Genomic DNA, 7,725 nt, shown 5'->3' on the forward strand with positions numbered 1-7,725 from the left:
ACCGTCTTTCCTGAGTGGACGGACCTTTCCAGGTCCATCCTCCCCCGGTTTTGGAGGTACCTGGCCGGGGTTCAGCTTCCCAGCCCCACTACCCTTGTTCGGGGTAGTAACCCTCCGCGTTTTGGAGCGGCCCCCAGGGAGCTCATCCCCTGGAGACTGTCTCCCCCGTTTTTGTGTCTGTTTCGTTGGTACCACCGTCTTCGCTGGCACGCCTTCGGCCGATTCGACCTTGCCCGAGTCCGCGAATCCTTGGGCCTCAGTCTGGGTAGACCTCGACTCCACCGATTTCACGGGTTTACACTTGGCCGTCCCTGCCGCCCTCTCCAGCTTGGCGTCCAGCATCGACTTTCGAAGTTTCTGCAAGCTCCTCTTGAGGTCCTTGCTGATACTATGCTTCGATGACGCAAAGTCGATGATGGCTTCCAGCTGTTCCGTCGCCACCTCGAAGGCCGAAAGCCCATCGCGTTTGCGGTTCATTGCCTCCACAAGCCATGGGCCGTCAATAACCCCTACCGGCGTTTTTTTATCCGAGAGGAAGGTTGAGTGACCCACGCTGGCGCTGCGCACTGAGCTGCCGACTATTGCCTCTGGCCTCCTAGGCGGAGACCTGGACAACCCACCTCTTGCGAAGGGGTTGTCGCCTACACTACTGCCACTAATTGAAGAATTGACTTGGTTTTCCATTTTGGTCCCACGAGTTGCTCGGGAAAAGAGGTCCACCACGCCAGAGCCCAGCATGACGCGGTAAGGGACAATTACTGTGGAGGGTGCCCAGGTACCTCACAGGCTCCTTTAAAGGCCTAGCTTATTATTTCACCCCCTGGCCATGCATCCCCTCGGCACGGGTCGCTTGACGCCTTGGGATTAGGGGTTAGGGACGATGGTCCCGGTCTAACTCGCAGTGGCCATGGGGAGGGGTCGTCAAGCCCTTGGACAAAGTCCCTGCTGCCCCAATATGTTTATGTATGCATGTGTGTGTTTGTATGTGTGTATATGTACAAAATTTTGTAGACGCACTTTTTGGAACTTAGGCCGAATCATATTCGACGAGAAGCACTGTCCCATTTTTTGCTATAGAAAATTGGCCAGATTGGACTATGGTATCAGAAGTTATGGCCAAAATATTGAGAAAGGCACCAACACCGCTAGATGGAATCAGTGGCGCCGGAAGTGGGTAGGACAAGTAGGACATGTCATACGAAGAATATTCCTGGGTTGGACAGTCAAGGCATTGTCCTACCCATGAATATGGTAAGAACATATCACCTAGGTAACTATTTAGTTGCAATACTGTCTAGTAGGTCTAATTTTCCAAGTCCTAAATATTTCATCAAACGTTAGACAGTTTACGGTAGGTATGTAGTTTTTGTATGAAGGCATCGTCTTGCAAGACCTGTCTAATCTAATCTAATCTAATCGAACACAAAGGCAGCCAGTACAAAGAAAGCATCCTGGAAAATTATTGAGTTAGATGACGCCCAATATTTTTTCTTGTCAATATTGAGGCTCACAGCATACCAGTGGTATGACATAAACTTCAAAGCGGCCAGGCCCACTGCGTTGTGTTTGCCGCAGAGATGATTCTTCGAGATGTATCGTGTTCAAGTAGTCACTTCAACATGATACATATCACGAATCTACAGGGGTTGAAGGATGCGTGGACATACCGTACCATACGCACCGCGTTCTTTTTAAGTTCTTATTTTGGTAGTTGTATATAAATAAATATGTAGTGAAATGAATAACATTATGATAAGAAATTATATCAAATTTTATATATATATATATTTGTAGAGTACAACGTACAACGTCAACTAGGAACCGAAGTTGACTCGGGATGTACATCTCTTGTAGAAGAAGCTGGAAATTGTAAAGAATTTATTTATTATTTAGAATGTTATATATCAGATAGCAGTTTATGTGCCAGGAAGACGTCTACATAAAGGTTGTGAAGCTTTCCTTCCTGGGATGTTTTGTAGTGGGCTATGAAAATGTTAAATCAGTATGAAGGTTCATAATACAATAATATAAATATATAAAAGCATAAAAATATGATTTTTTTTAATATGAAAATAAGAAACATAAAAATATAGTGTAATAATAGAATAAAAATTGCTATATGAAAATAAAAAATGAAGATTCAAAAATATGAGTACATAAAAACATGAGAATAAGATAATATTGCAAATATTAAAATATAAAATGTGATATTAAAGTATTAAATTTTGAGATCTGAAAATAAGATAATATAAAAATATTAAAATACAAAAATATAGAAGATGGAAATATGAAAGTATAAAACAAATATAATAAAAATATAAAAATACGAAATATGAAAACGGAAACATGAAAATATAGAAATATGTAAATATGCTAATTAAATTATAACAACATGAAAATATGAAAATATATAAGGCAAAAAAATTAAAATATGAAAATTAAATATCTCTAATTACTACAATATGAAAATATGATATGAAAAAATACAAATATATGAAAATACAAAAGTATATAGTATATATATTTTTATGAACATATATTGTACGTGGATTTCCCTATTGGACCCGACCGTTCGAAATAGTCGCTCCTTGAACGGTCGTTGAAATCGCCGTTTTCACCTTCACACCCGTCTTCATAGTAAAATCTGGCAAAACTGACAAGTCTGCCACGTGCTTTTTGCGATTTCCTTCGGACTTCTCTTTCTTTATCCGATGTTTTGACCTCTGTTTTGATAGACAAGCAGCAAAAAACAAGGTAATCTACCAAACATTTATTGAGTTTGGCAAACCTTGGTGGAAAAGGGAACGTTTGAAATAGGCAAGTAAACCGACCTTCGAATCCATTGGTCGAGTAAATCCACAATTCAAGTATAAAAATGTGAAAGCATAAAAAAGGCATAATAATGTGTATATAAGCATAAAAATAGGAAAAATATAAGAGAAAGGAAAATATGATAATATAAAAATATTATAATATGAAGGTGTAATAACATGAAATTATATAAATATGAAAATACGAAAATATAAAATATGAAAAACATTAAAACATAAAATATCAAATTTGAAAGTGGAATGTTAAATTTAAAGAATGTTAAATATGAAAATATGATAATATTATAACATAATAATATGAAAATTTTAAGACACAAAAATAATAAAATGTAAAATATGAAATTATAAAAAATAAAATGTAAAAATATGAAAAATAAGTATATGGAATATAAGTATATGGAATATAAGTATATGGAAAATAAATATATTACGAATATTAGGGTGGCTCAAATTAGTATGGGAAAAACTTTGTTCAATTTTTCCGATGGGCCGCCCTCCCATCCGGCTCCACTCGATGCCCCGACGCTCCGGACAAAACTTCAGCCAAATCGGTCAACGTTTGGGCGGTGCCAAACTCGTTGGAAGTCTACATGGAAAAATATATGCAGAAACATCCAAAAACAGTAAATTGCAGCTGAACTACAAAACTTACCATGAAGAACCATGATACTCATTCAGATCTTGAAGAATTTAATACAGAATGTTATGCAGAAAACCGTGAGAAGATTCGAGTTTGCCCGGCTAAGTTATTAGCATTTCTCTGCAGTAGGGTTTGAGCAAATTTCGTTTCTTTTACCTTTGAAAAGAAATAAATTCACCCCCACAGCACTCCAGTAAAATGCTAATATCTTTGCGTAATAAACTCTAATCTTCTTGCGGTTTTTAGCATAACATTCTGTATTTTATTCCACGAGAACTGAATGAGTATCATGGTTCTTGATCGTAAATTGTGCCGTCCAACCGCAAATCACTGTTTTTGGATGTTTCCGCATACATTCCTCCATACAAACCTCCAACGAGTCCAGCACCGCCCAAACGCTGACCGATTTGGCTGAAACCCTGTCCAGAGCATCAGGGCACCAAACAGAACCGAACAAGAGGGCGGCCCATCAAAAAACTTGAAAAAGTGTCAGTTCAATCAAAGTTAATTGCCTATTTCCGGGGATTAAACCACCCGACTTGGACGTTAATTTACAATGTTATGGAAACTCATATGTGAATATGTACGTTATGTGGAAGATATTGATTTGAAAAATGTATTGGAGGTAACCACTTTCCCTTCGATGGGACTCGAACCCATGACCCTACAGTACGCTAGACTGGTGCTTTAACCAACTAAGCTACGAAGGACCTCCGTCGGCCTTCGCAACCTAGCGGCTACTGAACGAGCTCGAGATTCCCAAATTGGACGCATAGTCAAATCACTCGCAATCCATTTCTCAAGCCAACACTACCACATGTGTATAGTACACGTTCACATTAGAGGAGCGTGAGTATTTTAGAATGTCTGGCGGCTGTACATTCTTCATCAGCAACTGTACTGATCAAGTGAGGTTGTGTAAGCATTTGCCAGTCGGTCGTCAAGCTCAGACCCGACCGCATTGCGTAGGCAAGAGCACGCAACTCAGGTTCAGTTCAATCAAAGGTAATCGCCTAATTCCAGGGATTAAACAACCCGACTTGGACGTTAATTTACAATGTTATGGAAACTCATATGTGAATATGTACGTTATGTGGAAGATATTGATTTGAAAAATGTATTGGAGGTAACCACTTTCCCTTCGATGGGACTCGAACCCATGACCCTACAGTACGCTAGACTGGACCGGAAATAGGCAATTAACTTTGATTGAACTGAACCTGAGTTGCGTGCTCTTGCCTACGCAATGCGGTCGGGTCTGAGCTTGACGACCGACTGGCAAATGCTTACACAACCTCACTTGATCAGTACAGTTGCTGATGAAGAATGTGTACAGCCGCCAGACATTCTAAAATACTCACGCTCCTCTAATGTGAACGTGTACTATACACATGTGGTAGTGTTGGCTTGAGAAATGGATTGCGAGTGATTTGACTATGCGTCCAATTTGGGAATCTCGAGCTCGTTCAGTAGCCGCTAGGTTGCGAAGGCCGACGGAGGTCCTTCGTAGCTTAGTTGGTTAAAGCACCAGTCTAGCGTACTGTAGGGTCATGGGTTCGAGTCCCATCGAAGGGAAAGTGGTTACCTCCAATACATTTTTCAAATCAATATCTTCCACATAACGTACATATTCACATATGAGTTTCCATAACATTGTAAATTAACGTCCAAGTCGGGTGGTTTAATCCCCGGAAATAGGCAATTAACTTTGATTGAACTGAACCTGAGTTGCGTGCTCTTGCCTACGCAATGCGGTCGGGTCTGAGCTTGACGACCGACTGGCAAATGCTTACACAACCTCACTTGATCAGTACAGTTGCTGATGAAGAATGTGTACAGCCGCCAGACATTCTAAAATACTCACGCTCCTCTAATGTGAACGTGTACTATACACATGTGGTAGTGTTGGCTTGAGAAATGGATTGCGAGTGATTTGACTATGCGTCCAATTTGGGAATCTCGAGCTCGTTCAGTAGCCGCTAGGTTGCGAAGGCCGACGGAGGTCCTTCGTAGCTTAGTTGGTTAAAGCACCAGTCTAGCGTACTGTAGGGTCATGGGTTCGAGTCCCATCGAAGGGAAAGTGGTTACCTCCAATACATTTTTCAAATCAATATCTTCCACATAACGTACATATTCACATATGAGTTTCCATAACATTGTAAATTGAAAAAGTGTTTTTTGAGCCACCCTAACGAATATATAAAAACACGAAAGCATGGCATTGCTCCGGTATATTTCGTGGACTGGAAACTAGTGATACTCATGTTTCCTTTGAAATCTCTGTTCAGATTGCTATCAGAAATCAAGGTGGGTGTAATCCTTAATTTCAATCTGTGACAAAAATGACAAAAGCATTAGAATTACTATTCCTGGCCTGTCTGTACCGTTACTAGGTAGAGAAGGAATAAGTACCACGGAGATGGATATTGGGAAGGTATTCGTTGGGTCAGGATGTGCCTGTAGCTGGCAATGTGACCATGGTAGAACTTACCCCGTAACACACCACGAAGAGGTATCTACCCAGCATTACGGGTAGCATCGTCTTGCAAGACCTGTCTGTTAACAAATGCGGTTCCAAAGTTATCCAGACTATACACCGTAATAGAGGCTTCTAAGATCCTAAAAAATAGTCCACTGATTGTTTTTAACGACCCCAAGCATTCACCGGGCCGGGGCGAGCAATGTGTGTGTTGTGTTGTGTTTGTCTTGAATCACGATACAATGACGTTAAATAATTAGTGCTTGACAGATCGTCGTCACTTGAAGTACGCGTCGTTTCTATCGAAAAAGCTTGATTCTGTGTTATGTGGAGTACGCAAGGTTTGCAAAAATAACTCTTAATAGACAACAAACAACGAAAGAGGCAGAAACCTCTATGAATCATTATAAGTCATGAAAAACATAATTGGATAGGCAGACCCACCGAAAAGTTATGATAAAACGCTTCGTTCTCGCTCATTTTCCGTTGAGGACCATATTTTTTTCGCACAGCTGTATAAAAAATTGAAATAAATAATCAGAACAAGTGTCCCCCGCAATTGGGGCTGTTTTTAAAGTACTTATCATGAAGTATAGCTCCCGAATCGTTACAACTTGCCATTTTTTAATGGACATTGAGAGTGATCGACTGTGATCATCATCGTTTTAATTAAAAGAGCAACTGGCAACTGTGAAATGAACAATCCTGCTATTTGGAAATACAATGTTTGTCCTGAAGACAAACGAAAATTTCTCAACTTTTGTGATGATTCTGCCCGGGAGTCAAAATGTTTGATATTCAGAGTTGATTTCATGTAAAATTTGCATCGATTTTTCAACACTGTAACTGTTGCCTAAATAGTCATTGCTCGTATTTGTCCTACCCACGACTTGGAACGTGGATGCGCCTCTGGGTGGAATGGATGGTTAAAGTGTGATTTAATTCAGCGTGGTCGTACCAATGTTAACCAACATCAAAATACAATAGAATACAATTAAAAACTTTCTAGGAGGGATCGACTATGATTGTGTTATTTGAGGTTATGGCTCAGTCCTGTTATGCTCAAAAACAGGGCATTGCGCACCTCGACCACCAATAGAGAGGGCTTTTGTACATAAAGTTGTGACAAAACCGTTCTCAGCTTAAAACAAATGGAAACAATAAAACGGGACTTAAATAACTCCTTGATAAAGGTACAATATTAGTAACCGAAACGTCGGATAGAAACGTTCTAAATCTAATAGTTTACTTTAATTTAGACGACGACTTGCACAGCTGTGATATTGATGGAGCATGCGTTGTGTAGAGTTAATCGAAATTGATGACAATCACATCATGTAACAAGTTTTATGGTTTATTGCATTTATTTAGATGCCATTTTAATTATGATGTTGTGTTTCCAATATATTTTGCTACGCCGTTATTTCTCTAATAACTGTTTTATTCCATTATCAAACAAAAGAAGAGTAAAAATCTGTGCCCAACTCAAAAAACCGAACAAAGTTAGTGAAATGAATGCTTTGCGTGCCGTTGTTTAATTTGTTGGTTGTTTTGTAGTTGTTCCCTGCTACTACTTCACTCCCGGAACGCGCTTCAAGCGCTTTGTCGTTCGTTGTTGGTTGGCGTGCCGTGGTATTAGCCTTGTCGTCGTATACAGTAGGTGCCTCTGAACATGAATGCTCGCTCACAAAGGCAGCTCGTTCGACACAAAAAGCAAGACGAGCGACGACACGCAACGGCAAGCGTCCGGGCGACTCGACAAGCGCGGGGCGGCC

Source organism: Armigeres subalbatus, chromosome 1 (genome assembly GCF_024139115.2).
Source record: "Armigeres subalbatus isolate Guangzhou_Male chromosome 1, GZ_Asu_2, whole genome shotgun sequence".
NCBI lineage: Eukaryota > Metazoa > Arthropoda > Insecta > Diptera > Culicidae > Armigeres > Armigeres subalbatus.